Source organism: Acomys russatus, chromosome 1 (assembly GCF_903995435.1).
Source record: "Acomys russatus chromosome 1, mAcoRus1.1, whole genome shotgun sequence".
NCBI classification, from domain to species: domain Eukaryota; kingdom Metazoa; phylum Chordata; class Mammalia; order Rodentia; family Muridae; genus Acomys; species Acomys russatus.
Window position 1 is genome coordinate 38,910,200 of NC_067137.1, and position 17,008 is coordinate 38,927,207.

Below are 17,008 nucleotides of genomic sequence, written 5' to 3' on the forward strand. Positions count from 1 at the left end.
ATATTTCACATTTAATACATTTTTATAAGAATTTATAAAGATGCCCAAGGAGAAAACTTATTCTGATGGTAACAGAGTGAGCGACAAGGCTATTTCTAAATAGCAGTTTTGGAATATTAATTGTTGCTGAGATAACTATCCTGTCACTTCAGGGCCTCTGTTGAGGTTTAAAATCAGAGCTGAGGAATTAATGCGGCCGTTTATTATACAGCCAGAAGCTGCATCGTTTACCGGTTCATTATAGCTGGAATCAGAAGCTGTACTTTCCCCGCTCTCCCCAGGGTTAGGAACCAGACAGAGGAGCAGTTCCATCCCACAGAATAATTTCTCAAGGTTCTTTTCTCTCACGCTGCATGTTTTTTCTTATTAATAGGTTATATGCTGGGGAGCTGGTGGGTCCTTCCTCCTTGCCCTCCTTGCCCGTCCTCCTCCTCGTCCTCCTCCTCCTCCTTCTGCTCTGTTTCCTCCTCTTCCTCTTCCTCCTTCCCCCCTCCCCTCCATGTTCTTTTTGAAGCTGCCACATGCTGAGGAGGAGGTATGGTAGGAGCTTGCCCATCCCCAAATTAAACCACGTAGATGACCAGAATACCGAGGTTAGTTCTCAGATAACACTCAGATACTGGATGCTGAAGATGGGGTGTCCTCTGGCTAACTTGGGCCCTGCTGGAACTGCTGTTCGCTGGGGCAGAGGCACTGGGCTGTGGCACGTTTCTTCTAGACAACACAAGGGGACACTGGGAAGCAAGAATGACACCAAATTCTCTTGTAGCTTACAGATAACAATTTTAAGTACAGCTTCCTGTACTACATAACCAATTTAGGCCTTGTCCCAAAATTTTACTTTTCATGAATTTTAGTGAAGTTTGTATGTGCATGAACAACCGTGTCCTAGGCTTGGGGTCACAGTCACAAATGAGGTTTCTTTAGAGCCACTGGAACCAGGGCCAGGAAGAAAATTCTGGCTCTCCAGGTGGCTTACTTCCTACCCAAACAGCCAGCAACACCCTTCTTTTATTTTGCTATTTGGTTTTATTTTAAAGTTTTGTTCTAAGTGTTTCATTAGCATATCTTAATTATACATGATACTGGGTTTTATTATAACATTTTATAAATGTTTATAATGTATTTTGATCTATTCACTTTCCGTTGCCTGCTCTCACTCCCATTGGCCCTTTCTTCTTCCCAACTAGCTTTGATTTTATTTTCATGGTGTGTGTGTGTGTGTGTGTGTGTGTGTGTGTGTGTGTGTGTCCCAATGAACCCCTTACAATTGGCTCCACACTCATGCTACAGGTTTGGGGTTATTATAGGACCACAGACAGTGTGCCAGTGGCTACAGGACTGAGGAAAATGCCTCTGTCCACTCAGCAAACCATCAGCTGCCTATAGATCCTCAGGGAGGCCTGGGTCTTGAATGGTTTTATCATTTCATCTTTTTTCATTTATTTTTATTTCATTCCCCCCCCCCGCTCCTCCCCCCCACCCCCATGGCTAGCACTTGCCTGCTGACACCCACCGGAAGTTGAGAGGACCATGACCGTGCTTGCAGTTCCCCACAGGACTTTTGAGCAGCCACAGAAACACGGTGGGTGTTTTGAGTACTCTCTGGATGCATTCAGGTCTCTTCTCCAGCCAGGAAGACAGGGCTCATCCCTGGAAGGCTCTGGGGAAGGCATTGCCAGCTGCATATGTAGCCAGCCTCACTGGTATGTCTGGGGGATGGAATCTTCACACCTTTCTGAAGGAGTTGGGTGAGGATCTGAGCAGCAAACACAGGAAGCTCGGGACTCCACGTTCCAGGACACCACCTACACCCCAACATGCGGCAGGTTTTATTTCCCCCTGACTGAATTAATCACCAATGTGTTCCAGGACTGGCCTTCTCTGCATAGCTGTGCCGAGAGAGCATGTGGTTCTTATTTAAACAATCCTGGATCCCCTTCCACTGCTTTTAAGGTAGAGCTCTTTAGACCAAGTATTGTTCATTAGATTAGCTCCTCTTCTAGAAAGACAATGGTATTTAAAAGACTTCTGTTAAAAAAAAAAAAAGCATCTGAGGGCTGAGGAGGGTGAGAGCTGAAGATCTATCCCAAGGGGACAGCGCTGGAATCCTTCGCAGGCAAGCAAATGAAAAGCATTCCTTCTGCTATGAAAACAGAGTCAGCTCAGCCTCCCCCTGTTGGTGCCAGGGTGTAAATTAACATATTTACAAAACTTTGAGCCCCCCACCCCCACCCGCCCAATTTACAAGCAAAGAGAGTTTCAATGCTGTGGACTTTTATTTGAGGAGCAGAGCAGGCAGGGGCTGTGTGGCATGGTAACTGTTGTGCCTGTCATCACAGCCTAGAGTGATCTAAGTGGGGGGGTGTGTCACAGTTGAGGGATCTCATAGACCTGCCTGCTCTGTGGGCATATTTGTGTGTGTGTGTGTGTGGGGGGGGATGATCTTGATTGGTATTGACACGGGAAGGCTCTGCCTGCTGTGGGCAGCACCATTTTCTGGGCAGGTGGTCTTGGGCTGGAATAAAAAGCTAGCTAAGCTGGGAGTGAGCCATCAATCAGTGTCCTTCCATGATTTTTGCTTCAAATTGCTGCTTGGGTTTCTACCGTGACTTCCCTCAGTGATGGACTGTGACCTTGACACGTAAGCAAGGTAAACCCATTTCTCCTGTAAGTTGTGTTTGGCCTTGGGGTTTATTGCAGCAACAGGAATGGAACTAGAGGAGTAACTTTGGGAGTTCACAATGACACTGGCTTCTTCTCCTCAGTGTCCAGGCCTGGGAGGCAAGCTGAGCACTTTCTTCACTGTGTGCTCTGCTGTGAGAGGTGCCCTCTTAGGCAGTCTGCTCAGTCAGGCCCCCTGCTACTGTTATTTGCACATGAAATGAAAATCCACTAAAAAGAAGGCCCACTGAGACACAGATGGTGGAGTGCAGAGAAGGGCTGAATTGGTTTTCAAATCATGCTTGCTTTGTAGACAGGCTTGAAACTTTTGTTTGTTTGTTTGTTTGTTTGTTTGTTTTTTTAAATCAAATTGCTCGTGTCCTGATGATGTTCATCCCTGTTTGAGGAGAGGTGAAAGTTGGGGTGACGGGGATCAGAGAAGAGAGTGTCTCTCCTGATGTGTGGGCTTGGGGTCCTTGGAGGAAGTGACAGAAGTGGACATGGGCTTTGACACTCCTCGAATTGGTTCAGACAAACTGAGGTGTTTCCTCTGTCCTTCTCTTGTTGACGGAAGAACTAGAAGGGACAGGAGATGGTTTTGTGCTGTTAAGTCTTCTCTAGAAATGGATCTTAGCTGAGCCAGCTTGGAAACGTGTTCCTGTACTAGGGGACAATGGTGAGGCGTCGCGGGGTTGGTATTATGACCACACACAGACACAGTGAGAACTGGGCAGTGAATAGAATGTAGTCATGCCATTTTCCATACTCTTCCTGTGCCTTTCATTTCCTCTCTTTCCCTTCCTCCTGTCTCTTCTCCTTTTGCCCTTACTAGTATTCCTCCAATTCCTACTCCTCTCTTTTTCCTTCCCCTCCCGCCCCCCAATCACATCTGAAACATTTAGAGTTTGCATACATGTCACCAGACACTATGCACTCGAAGCCACACTGGTGCACTCAAAGCCACACTGATGTCACCCTTTCCTTATGCTTCCCTTAGGAAGTCTTATACCTGCAGCCTTGAGTTTCTTTGTCTATGAATGGATGGGACAGCACGGCTTCAGTTTCTTTGACTGGCTAGCAAGGCCTCATAAGGCTGTTGCCACATTCAGTGTCTCAATACCCGCGGAACACCATGGAACTACTTAACACCTTGGCTGCTCAGGCACTTCCTTGGTACTGGAGCCACTCTGTCCTTCCTGCTCACACTGCAGCCCTTGCTTGCGCTCACATCAGGTATCCTCTGAGTGTTTTTTCTCTGTAGTGAGCGTGCTGGCTCCATCATGTATGCCATGGTGGTTCCGTCTTCACATCATCCTGAGAGTTTGCAAATAAGAGCGAAGCTAAGAGAAGACAAAGCATCCTGTATTTACCAGGCGCTAGACGGGTACTGAGATAGACAGCCCATATTCTTGTAATAGTCACACTCATGCTTTCTGGCTTTAAGAGTCAACCCTGGCCTCTCTTGGTTTGTCATCACAGTGAATTACCCTCAGAAAGAACTTAACACTGTGGAAGGTTACCTTCTTTCAGTTATGGGTTAGGGCCCACAAGAGGAAGCTTCAGGCAGAAAGAGTGCTCTTGGCCTGAGTATGAACAGTGCCTCCTGGTGGTTGTCAACTGCCCTTGGGAGGGAGAGGGACCACCGTTTTTTGGAGCTTTAGGAACCTCTGACCTGGTTCTGTCTTAAGGAAGTGGTCCAAAAAGCAAGCAGAAAGTAGGTGGCCACCAGCAGCATTGGTGGAACAGGCAGCTTGCATGGAGTCAGCTTTCCCCCCAAGGACTCATTATAGGAAGGATGCTTGACTTGTGATATCTGTCTAAATCCCCATCACAGGAAGCTCACTACCTCTTGTGTCCCTTTTCTTTACTGAAGCGAAGTGTCCAGAATGGGGAACCTTTCTATCCAGGCTTTGCTGCCATTCATGCAACTGCCTGGCAATTCACTGACCTTTCTTCCTTCCTTTCCCCAGGGAAGCTGTCTGCTGTGTTTGGACCCCATGGGGTGTTGGGAAGATTTCAGGACTGAATGCAACTCTCTCTGGTTATAATATGATGCTGCCAAGGACTCTGAGGCTCTGGGATGAAGGATGCTGTGTGAAAGAGCATTGTTATTACATTTTTTGTTAAAATATGGATCAAAGGCTGGCTATACAGTAAAAGTGCGAAATGTTAATTATTGTTATAATATCATAACAAAGCAGATGCCGGGGTGGCTGAATCCTATGAGAAACCCTATTATAATAAGCCAGTGGGAAATGTACATATTACAAAGATATTTGGCAAGGAGGCAGATTTGGTTTTGAAATCTCAATGAACAATTAAATGGAATAAAAAAAATAACTTTTAATGCTAGGAAAAATATAAGTGTCTTGACAACTCTTTTACATAAAAATAAGAAGCTGCCTCTTTTATTTTTTTCTGCAAAGAAAAGAGACAACATTATTGCTTTTCTTGTCCCCTCCCAACAGAAGATATATTTATGGCTTCCTTGGGTGTAGGAAAGATTAAAGCAATGTTCTTCCGCACAATGACCTCTAAAATAGCTCTCTTTATGACAGAGATGAATGGGGAGGGGGGTTGTTCTCAGAGCTAAGAGTAAGTCTGATGTTTTTGAATTTCAAATAAGCCTGCCTTGTCCTGCTTGCATCTTTCCTTCTCCTCTGCATATTCTCTTTGATGGCGTTGCATAGTGGACTCCTTCCTATAGATATTTTAAATGCTACTGGCACCTCCAGCTTTAGCTTTTCATATGATTTCACCTCCCCACAGCATAGTCCCTCCACTGGGGATGGAGGCAGGGAGGGAGGGAAAGCTAGAGAAGATAGATTTAGAAGGAAGCCAGAGCCAAACAGACTGAGGTCAACAGAAATCGATTTCTGTGCTCTAGTGCTTTTTGGCAAGTGGGGAGTGTGTGAACTCGCTTGTCACGTGACACCAATTCCCAGTGGGTGATGGGAAAGGCATCACCAACTCGCAGCAGATGATTAAAACATTTGTCTGCATGAGGACATGTCTTACCTCAGGGGGGAAAAAGGGATAAGGGAGAAGAACCATGCAACTCAAAGGGTAGCAACACTAGCAGGCATGTCCCCAGATGGCAGGGCCAATCACCTTGGCTCCTTCTCCACATCTCTATGTCTGGACAGGCACCCGGCCTACCTCCTGTTGCTAATTTTTCCCTGTTATCTTTCATTTCTCTCTTTGATTTCCCTGTTTCTCTTGCAGAGGTTTGTCTGCCATTAGACACCCATGAGCTCCATGTTTGCTGGTTCCTTGAATCATGTGCTCTTTGGCATGAAGAGAACAGAGAAGAGGGCTGAGCAGTCAACAGGTAAAAAATTGGTCCTGTTGAGATGCAGTTGAAGCAAAACCTACTGGGTTTTGGAGTTAAAACAGTTGTTTGGCCAATGATAGAGCCCAAGGGGACCCAGGACGTCTGGGCCCTTGAACTTCAAGGGGACAGACCAGCAGAGACACTGAGTTTCTGTCAGGCACAGCTGCCTTTAGTGAGCCCATGTTCCTGTTGGGGACAGAAGAGGCTGGAGAGGGTTAGCATCTTGCCTTTTCTGGTACAGCAGGGTGATTTCAGGTATAATCTTCACATCAGACTTGAAAGGCAATCCCAGTGTTGGTGTGAAGGTTTGCACAACACAGATTAAGAGTGGGAAGGTAAGAAGTAAGGGCCTCTCCAGGCCCCTCCCTCTCAGCTTTTCCCTCCTTGGTGGATAACTCCCAAGAATAGCCCTCAAATTGTTGAGCAGCATTGTGAACGCTGCAGAATCAGTGTCCGGTCCTCAGAATAACTTCCTGTCCACCTGCTCATCAGCATCTGGTGGAGGAATTGGAGCCTTTCTCCATGAGTAGGGGTTTCGTGAGGGGGGGGGGGCTTTATGTGAAGGTGTTCCATTCCTTCTGTTATCCACATTGTTGGGTACCAGTCAGAAAGGAGGCAAAGTGAGATGAATTGGCCAGTGGGATGGGGGAAGCCCAACCTAGAAGTCTCCAAGTGCAGGGTCATCCAGGGTAATGAGGTGAGAGATGAGGAGGGAGACTGGGTACCAGGAAATGCTGAAGAGGGATGGTCTTAGGTCTCATTCTTAGTTGTGAGGAGGTCATTTCCTACATGGATAAAGAAATAGCAGTAAAGGACTTATGGGGAATTGTGGGACTGCAGACAACAGTGTTCAGCTTGCTTGGCTCAGGGTAGACTATGAGCAGATAGAGATGGCTGGGGAGGTCCAGGCACCAGTCAGACCATATCATACCTGAAATGTGTTTTCCTAAATTCACACATCAGAATCCTTACCTCTACCCCCTTGCAGGGTGACTGGGAGAAGTGTCTTGGCTGGAGCAACAAGATACTATGTGGTTATTAACATGAGCACTAGTTCAGCATGACCAGAGTCCTTTAGGTTTGGTCGTGGTGGCAAGTCTGGGGAGGAAGGGCCACACGAAGAGACATGGCCCTCAGCCTGCAGATGTTACCATTGCAGTCTCCAAAGGGAGGAGGGGTAGGAGATGGACAATACTACACGGGGAAGCACAGACACCCTGCACAGGCTGGCAGCAGAGGGCAGGCAGCTGCTCACGCTTCCACTACACCGTGGTGCACCAGGGAGTGATAGCAGGTTAGGCTGGGAGACTTATGGGACACAGAGAGACATAGAGAGAGGCCCTGGTCCATGGCTCTGAAGCTTCTGATCCCATTGCTTGTAGTGCATACCAGCATAGCCCAACTCCTGGCCAGATGGACAGGAGCCTTTCACTGCTTTATTGGATGCCACAAGCCCACACTCTTCCCACCTTAAAAAAAAAAAAAAAACAAACCTGCTACATTTTAGGCAGATTATTCTCTAAACAACAATGTCTTTTTGAATAAAATATTTTATCTCTGATCAAAACAAAGTTAAAAATAAGAAGAGCCAGGCTCTCAAGTTACAGTTAAGAGAGAATGTTTTGGCTAATTTTACGTCAACTCGACACAGGCTAGAGTCAACTGATAAGAGGGAAACGCGCCTGAGAAAATGAAATGCCTCCATCAGATCAGCTGTAGGCAAGCCTGTGGGACATTTTCTTAATTAGTGATTGATGAGGGAGGACCCAGCCCATTGTGGGTGGTGGCACCCCTGGGCTGGTGGTCCTGGGCTCTATAAGTAGGCTAAGCAAACCATGAGAAGAAAACCAAGAAGTAGCAACCTTCCCTGGTCTCTGCCTCCGGGTTCATGGCCTGCTGCAGTGCCTACCCTAATTTCCTTCAGTGGTAGACTATGGATGTGGAATTGTAAACCAAATAAGCCCTCACCCCCTTAACTTTCTTTTTGTCATTGTGCTTCATCATAGGAACAGTAACTTTAAGACAGAAATTGGTATCAGGATGGGGTGGGGCAGGGGGGATTCCTGTGACAGACCTGGTCATGTTTTGGGGAGGATCGTGGAAGGACTTTGGGACTTTGGGCTAGAAAAGGTATTGACTATTGAGAGCTCAGCGGGCTGTTCAGTTGACGCTTTGAAGGTAAGAATGCTGAGAGCAGTGTAGACGATGGAGGCCTGCCTTGTGAAGTTTCACAACAAGACTCTACTGGGGACCATTTGCATGAAGAACCTATGGTGTCTGGTCAGCTGGAGCTGAAGAAATAGCTGAGATTAAGACCAGAACCACTGAAGTGAAGCTTTGCTTTGACGATGGATGCTGGTCAGCTGGGACTAAGGAATCAGCTGTGATTAAGACGCTACCAACATCTTTGAGGTGAACTCTTCTGGGAAGTGTTTCCTCAGGGTCAGCACATGCATGCTTTGTTTAGAAGTGGCCAAGGTTGCATCTTGTGCGGGCAGACAAACTTGGTAACGTGTAAGAGTCTCCCAGGTGGATTTGAATGCATGAAGGAGACATGGAGGGTACCTGAGGCTTGGCACTGTGAGAGGCCAGGAGAGGACGTTGGTGAAGGGGCAGCCTCAGTGGCAGTGGCAGTCACAGGATTAAAGGGATCATGGAGAAAAGTGGAACCTTAGCACCATGAGGAAAGCCTATGACAGGCGATAGGTGAAAGCACAGCCCAGTGGCCGCAGGAGACTCCAGCATTTTGGAGATGCCAGTATCATTGGATGACCAGCAAGGACAGCAGCAGCTGTGGAGTGGAGCCAGCTGGAGCCTAGAAGACTGGCTGTGTGTGCTGCAGAGGCTGGGGTTGGAAAAGTGACCCAAGACCCTGGGAGGAACCCAGAAAATTGTGAGTAAATCTCAGACATTGGACATTGAGTTGTTTACACTGCTGGAGTTTGGTTTTGCTTTGTTCAGATTGTGACTGTGCCTTGGTTCTTCCCTCTTGAAGTAAGAAAGTATTTAGCATTTTTTTTTTTTTAATTTTGAAGGTGCCCACAGTTGAAAGACTGATTTTTAAAAAGATATTTTAGATTTTAAAAGAGACTTTAGATTTCTATAGAGACTGAACTTTTTTTTTTTGAGACAGAGTTTCTCTGTGAGCCTTGGCTGTCCTGGACTTGCATTGTAGACCAGGCTGGCCTTGAACTCACAGCGATCCACCTGCCTCTGCCTCCCGAGTGCTGGGATTAAAGGTGTGCACCACCACACCTGGCAGAGACTGAACTTTAAAAGTATTTAGATTGATAAGGACTGTGGGACTTTTATGTTTCTAATGTTTCATACTCATGATATTTATTAATATGAGATCTTGGAGATGAACCAAACCAAACCAAACAAAAAACAAAAACAAAAAAGCCAAACAAACAAAAAAGGGAAAGGTTATGTATTTAAAAGTGTTGTGTGTAAGTTGACAAGGGAACAAGTAATCTTATGTCAAGTTGACACAAACTAGAGTCATCTGAGAGAAGCAGACCCTAATTGAGAAAACTAAGAAATTGAGATACACTGTAGGCAAGCCTGTAGAGCATTTTCTTAATTAGTGATTGATGGGGGAGGAAGGGTCCAACCCATTATGAGTGGGGTCATCCCTGGGCTGGTAGTCACAGGTTCTCTGAGAAAGCAGGTCGATCAAGCCTTGGGGAGCAAATCAGTAAGCAGCACCCCTCTATGGCCTCTGCATCAGCTCCTGCCTCCAGGTTCCTGCCCTGTTTGAGTTCCTGTCCTGACTTCCTGTCATGATAAACAATAATATGGAAGTGTAAACCAAGTAACCCCTTTCCTACTCAACTTGCTTTTGGTTATGGTGTTTCATCATAACCATGGTAACCCTAAGACAGCAGATGAAGATGGCTTTGATTGCTGAATACTGACCTGTCTCTGGACACATAGGCATCATAGTGAATGCTATCTGTTGCGGCAGCTTTCAGTTTGCTGATGAGGTGCTATCTGAACATCATCTCTTCCTACTGTACTCAGTTCCCAGGAGCATCAGTGTGGGTGGGATGTGGGCAACCCCAAGACACAGTGAAAAGCTGAGGCAGCTGCCATCCCTGCATTTTCTCATGCCCAGATGCTGCCTTGACAAGAGAGACTAACTGCGTACGAACAGGTTGCAAAGAAGCGGAGTTAGGGAGATTAGTGTTGCTACCACCAGCAGCTAGTTCCAAAGAGCTCTCCAAGGAGAACTGAGAGAGGTGAGCAATATTTAGTGGAGAATTGAGAGAGGCGTGCTTTCTTGCTCTAGTTAGGAGCTAGCTGCATTGTGACAACTGACGAAGAACAGCTGAGTTCCAGGGTGTTTTCTGGGAAGGGAGCTCTCTGCATTGCATTGCTGGATTCCCCCTTACCTGTCAGTATAAGTGGGGTTTATTCCAGATCTCTGGGCAAAAGTCATTCTTTGCTGCTGGTACTGTCCAGTGGAGCATGTTATCTCTGTGTGTGGAAAAACCCAAATAAAAAACCCAGGCCATTTTCTTAATACCATCACCCAAGTCATCATATGAAGGATGAGAGGTTATGATATAGAGTCCTGGGCTCTGGGCAGGAGAAGCCCATGGGCAGATGTGGCCTGAGAAGGGGGTCAAAGCCTGGGGTACAACCAGGAGAGCTGTCGTCAAGTCACAGACAGTCCTTTTGGGGGGACATCCTTTAAAAGTAAACATCCAGTGGTCCTTTCATGGAAGGATTATCCATGCAAAATGGGTATAGGTGGAGACTCTACTATCACAGCTGTGTCTATTTCTGGAAGGCTATCAAGCTGCCTTGTTCATGCCACCCAGCATTGCATCTTCAGTTGATTTTCACTGAACACATGGGGCACTTACTGTCTCATTCCCTCTGAGCAGAGGATAAGCAAGGCATTCATAGGGGCACCCCATTTGAGAGTACCCAGTCCTTGGCCCTATAGTTTCAATATTTAAAATGTATATTTTGTTCTGTGAGAATGTCATAGGTATGCACAATGCAGTTTGGTTACCTCCCCCTTCCAAGCCTCCACCCCCCAGACCTCACACTTACACCCTGGTAGTGCCAGATGTCCATTCCATGTGATGATATGAGTCCCCCCCCCCCTTTGGGTGGCTTTACTTCTCATTAAGCTTGTCTCAAGCGCTCTGCCTCCCGCTCCAGTAGCACAGGCTGCTGAAACACTAATGCACATGCCCAGTTTTCTAAAAGCAAAGATAATGGCTTTCCTTCTCTTCACGATTCTCTTGCGCAGAAGTCGATCACAGAGTGATTGCCATGACACTATGCAGGAATAAACCCTCTCTATGAGAGCACTGTGACCAGGGAGGCAGGGCAGGGCCTCGTCAGCCATCATTAGAGAGGGTTCCTCCTGCCACAGATGGGACCAGACACACAGAGACATTATACAGGGCAGACATTATACAGAGTCAGAGACCCTGGAGCACTCAGGCCAAAGCAGGATGTCTCCATCGAGACTTAGGGAACCCTGTGGATAAGAAGGCAGAAAAAGTGTAAAAGCCAGAGGGGATGAAGGAAACCAAGGCCACTAAGCCAACATGATCAAAGCTCACTTGAACTCACAGAAACGGAAGCAGCAAGCAGAGGGCCTACACCAGTCTGTATCAGGTGCTCTGTATTATAGGTTCCAGGTTAGTATTTTTATGAGATTTCTGAGCATGCAACTGAGTGGGCCTCTGATTCTTGTGCCTTCCTTTGAGCTCCTTTCCTTCTGTTTTTTTTTTTCTCCAATTAGAATGTGTTAGTTTATAATATTATATTAAATCAATTTATTATTATTCTTTAAAAGGGATGTTCCTGTTTGTTTTCCAATGAAAGACAGAAAGAGTGGATCTCAAGGGAAGGAGAAGTGAAGGGGAACCTGAAAAAGTAGAATGAGGGGAAGCAGACTCAGGATGTGTTATGTGAAAAAATAATCTATTTTAAAAAATTACAAAGTAAGAACATCTCTGTGATAGCAGCATTCGTCTGGTCTTAACAAATTCTGAGAGAGTGGGGGTGTGAGAGTAAGAGGCACTGAGTCAGGTGTGACAGCACTCACTCTCCTCAGCAGTGGTGCCAGGACATACACCGCTACAAACTGCTGTCTGCAACAGCCTGAGGGTGTCCTTTAATCCTTTAGGGACTTTGACTCAGATGTATCCTTGGCTTTGAGGTAGAGGAGAATTTCAGAAGGAACCAGTCCAAAGTATGGGTGGAGTTCCTTAGAAAACATTTAAAATAATAATTTTAAAGTGTATTCTTTGAAAGATACATGCATTTATACAGTTTGATTGTATGTACTACTCACTAATTCTCTCAACTTACCTTGCAACACACCAATAATTTTATGTCCTCGTTATCATTAACACCATCACCACCATTATTACCACAATCATCACCACCACCACCATCATCATTACTGCCATCATCACCACCACCATCACTACCACCTTCATTACCACCACTACCATCACCACCACCACCATCATCACCACCATCATCACCACCACCATCATCACTACCATCATCATCACCACCATCATCAACACCATCATCATTATTATTAATAGACCCCTGAGTCCAACTAGTGATGACTGTACATGAATTACTTTGGAGATGTCTGTTTGTGAATGGACAACTTACTAGCAGACACACCCCTAGAGAAAAAGTGGTCCTCTGTCCATCAGCAGCCATCAATTGTCAAGAGCTTTTCCATTAGGGGTGGAGATGTATGTGCCCCTCCCCTCCCCATTCTGGAATTTTGTCTGGATTGAGCGTGTACAAGTTTTGTAAGGCAGTCACAGCTGCTGTGAGTTAATTCGTGGACTAGCCATGTCCAGAGGACAGTTTGCAACAGATTTAGGGAGAGTTAATAGAAAGTTGGTGGAGCAGGGAAGATGACTCAGTAGATAAAGGCTGCTGCCAAGCTGATGACTTGGGCTTAATCCCTGGAGCCCAAGTGGTAGGAGAGAACTGACACCACAAGCTGTCCTCTGATGTCTACACATATGTTGTGGCATATACAGATGTAATAAAAATCTAATATACACATATCTATATATGTCTATCTATCTATCTATCATCTATCTAATGTGTGGTCAGGGAAAGAATAAGACACATATGGGAGCTTAAGAAGGCTCATGTAAGAAGCACATGTGGGCATCTCAAAGGAGAGCTGTACTTTATTGTCTCTACAGAAGCCATATATAGAGTCTTGGTGAGCTCTGAAGCTGTTTTCTCCAAATGGTTGCTGGGAAATTTAAATAAGATCACAGGGTGTTTCCTGAGGTGCATCTGGCAGGATTATACTTGATTAAAAAAACTCTACATTCCTGGGATGCTGGGAGTTAGGATCTCAACTCCTGTAAGCAAAAGTTAATAGTTTTGTTTGTAAGATTCCTGAACATGTCCTGGGAGGAGTGAGGCCCAGCCTGAGGTCATGTACACGCAGGCCTTAAGCCTGGTTTATTGCTAGTTTCACATTCTAATTTCTGTATAAATGAAAAGTTGTCTCTGGCATCCTTTACAGCTAATGTTGTGAACTGTGCTGCAATTCTTAAGTCTTAACTGGCAAGAGTCTTCCACCAGACCCAGGGCTCCTAATAATTTTCTGTATCTTGATCCTGCCTTGTTCTCTTGTTCTTTTCATTTTTAACATTTTCTTCTTCTTCTTCTTCTTCTTCTTCTTCTTCTTCTTCTTCTTCTTCTTCTTCTTCTTCTTCTTCTTCTTCTTCTTCTTCTCCTTCTTCTTCTCTTCTCTTCCTTCTCTCTTCTTCTTCTTCTTCTTCTTCTCCTTCTTCTCCTTCTCCTTCTCCTCCTCCTCCTCCTCCTTCTTCTTCTTCATTTACTGAAAGGACTTGGGTGGTGGGGTTTAAGAGGGACATTGAGACAGTGTTAGGAGTAAGGGGTTTCTTAAAGAAGTTATTAATACCATGGATAGAGAGACAGAGAGACAGACAGAGAGCATACAGGGGCTCAGAAGTTTCACATCAGAAATTTGTAGCCAGGGTTGATGCTTTCCAGGCAGGGAATGTAGAGGGAAGCAGGGTGTATAACCACTGATACCACCTCTGCTCTGGTACTTAGGGAATCGATTAGCTAGGGACTCACAGACCGTGTGTTGGTGGGTGATGATCGATTAGAACGAAATGAGCTGATGATGAGATGAAGCTATATTATACAAATGTAGGTTTATTGGGAGCAGCACGGGAGGGTGGGGGAAAGAGGAGGGAGGAAGAGAGAGAGAGAGAGAGAGAGAGAGAGAGAGAGAGAGAGAGAGGAGGAAGAGAGAGAGGAGGGAGAGAGAGAGAAGTTTGAGAGAGGTACGGAAAAAAGAGAGACAGCAGAGGAGAGGGAGAGGAGGGGGAAGAAAGGAAAGGGGAGGGAAGAAGAGAGAGCAGGAAGGAGGTAAAGGAACTAAAGTGTCTAGATTATATAGTGAAGGGTCTCTGGGAGAGGGGGAAGCACAGTTCCTAGGTAGAGGGCAGCATAAGCCAGCCATGCCCTGCAGCAAGTAGGGACCTAACAGGTACCTGTAGGTATCCTGAGAGGGACCAACTGTTGGAGGTGTATACCATGGTCACACATGCCCAAATTTTTTAAAATTATTTTTTTCTTTTGAGAATTTCCTACATGAGCATTGTGTGTCATCATTCCTGCCCTTTTCTCCTTCCCAAATTCCTCCTGAGTTCTCCTCCCAAATTCATGATCTCTTCTTTAATTATTTATACATATTTATATACAACATGTGTGTGTGTATTCAATACACATGTATATATATGTGCAAAATGTATATCAGCAGCATATTCAAGCTCCTGAACCCATTTAACATTGTTCATATTTACATGTGTCCATAGCTGACCCTGTGGGATCGATCAAATGACCTATGTAGGAATTGTCACTGGAAACGCTGGCTTTCTCAGCAGCACTGACCACTCATAGTAGCTCTTTATCTCTGGAGGACCATGTGGGATTTCCCTTGCCTGTGGTGTTTGCATGTCAATTGGTGTTGTCATTATGCTGATCTTGTTTAGGTGGTTATGTTGTTGAAATGTCATGGATGCATTTTCCCTGGCATGTCTAGGGGCCGTTTTCTAGCAGCAGGCATCCTGGTCCTCTGCATCTTATAATATTCCTGCACCTTCTTCCACGATTTTCTCTGAGCTTGCATCACAAAGGTATTAACTGGGTTTCAGTACCACACAGAGGCTTACTCTCTGCATTTGGACCTCCATAACTGCCTTCACTTACTGCAAAAGGAAGCTTCTTGGATGAAGGATAAAGAATGATGCTCACCAGGGTAGGCGGGAGCATGGGATCTACATGGCATTCTTACATGTTTGTGTATATGTGGATGTGTGGGTTATGTCTGTATTGCAGGGTACTCATATGTGTATGTGCTTGGGAGGCCAGAGGCTTTTCTTTGACAGGATGGCTAGCCAGCAAGGCTAAGGGATTCCCTGTGTCTACCTCCTCAGCACTGAGAATACAAACTCATACTGCCACGCCTGACATTTTTATGTGGGTTCTGGTGTCTGCGACAAGTGCTTGCACTGAGCCATCCCATCCCCAGCCTTCTGGCTTCATTGTTCTGTGAGCTTCAGTGAGTGGCGTCATCTGTCCTTTGTATCTCTGGAAAAAGCCAATAAAAGCTTCCTGAGGGGTCCTAGTCTCTACCAGGACTCCTAGTGGGAGCGTAAAGGGAAGCTGTGCTTGGGTCACACATGTTACTGTCTAGCCAAAGCCAGCTCAGCTCAGGGCAGGAACATCTGACATCACCCTTCAGCCTGGCCCAGCAGCCTGGCTGGAAAGCTTGTGGCTAGGAGCAGTGTGCCCGTCAGCACGTTACACTTGACACGTAGAGTCTAGCTGGTGCTTGCTGGTCCATGCCATGGCGTGACAAGAGGACAACCAGACTTCATGAAGGCAGTTCATTTCCAGAAACCTGGCCCAGTTCTGCTGGCTGCCACACTCCAGAGTGGGATGGTCAGGTCCTGGGTGAACCCGGAGGCCTTCTTCTACTAACTGTGCAGTCTGGACCAGCTTCAAGTGAGGTTCCAAATTTAGCATTTTCCTCCAGACCATCCTGGTTGTGGTAGGGGGCCCCTGAGCCTGCAGGCTAGCATACAGCTTCAAAGAACAGAAACACTCACCTTTTCCTTTTTGAAACAGACATCCTGTCAGACGGAGAGTCTGTTTTGCTTTGAGAGAGTATCACTGGTAAATCCTGATGCCAAATACAGATGCTCTGGAGAGAAAAACAACAATCAGATCAGAACTTAAAATACACTGGAAAATTCCTGGTAATAGGAACTAGCTTTTGTGAGGCCAGGAACTTGCAAATTAAACTCAACAGGCAAATAGGAGTGTGTATGTGGGGGTGGGGAGTTCACCTAATGGAAAGAGGCCAGGCAGCCTACCATAATGGTGCACTCCAGGGCAGGTCCTGACACAACCTTCTGATGTGGATAGAAACAGGAATGTGACCCTGTGTTTGCTCTGAGCCCTCTACAAGGTAATGCAGTAAGTTTCGGTGTATTCAGGGTTCTGCCTTCATAAATTCTGAACTAGTGTGCGTGGGGAGCTTTTGGGATTGGATGTGGGCTCCATTGCTCTGTTAATGGAGAGAGACAGGGCAAGACAGGAAGCCCCCAGTGTGCCTTGGCCCTGCTGGGAGGTAGGCAAGAATCTTAGGCTGGCAGAGACCCTCATACCTGGATGCTGGGCAGCTATGCTCTTAGGGGAAGAAATAAGCCCGAGGACAAGGTTGATGTGAGCTGGAAGTTCTCACTGTCTAGGAAGTCAGCCTTGGTGCAAATTTAGCTGTGGTATCAGACAGCCTGGGGTGCACAGGATGCCTGGGGTGGATGGTTTTGTGTGATACTGGAGTCTGGGATGTGTCAGCAGCGAGGATAGACAAGCCATATCTGGCACCTGGACCTGATGTGCTCAAAACCCAGTCACATTTCTCACAGAGGGAAACCACCCATGGAAACT

The 17,008-nt window shown here is 46.2% G+C and overlaps 1 long non-coding RNA gene across 1 annotated transcript in view; it reads left to right on the forward strand.

Annotated features, from left to right (window-relative positions):
• LOC127187893 (uncharacterized) overlaps positions 1-7,964 on the forward strand; it is a 91,134-nt gene extending 83,170 nt beyond the window's left edge. The window contains exons 3-4 of the long non-coding RNA XR_007830508.1: positions 5,890-5,995; positions 7,650-7,964. This is a non-coding gene — a long non-coding RNA (uncharacterized LOC127187893). The remainder of the gene's footprint in view (positions 1-5,889; positions 5,996-7,649) is intronic.
• Positions 7,965-17,008: the final 9,044 nt, after the last annotated feature.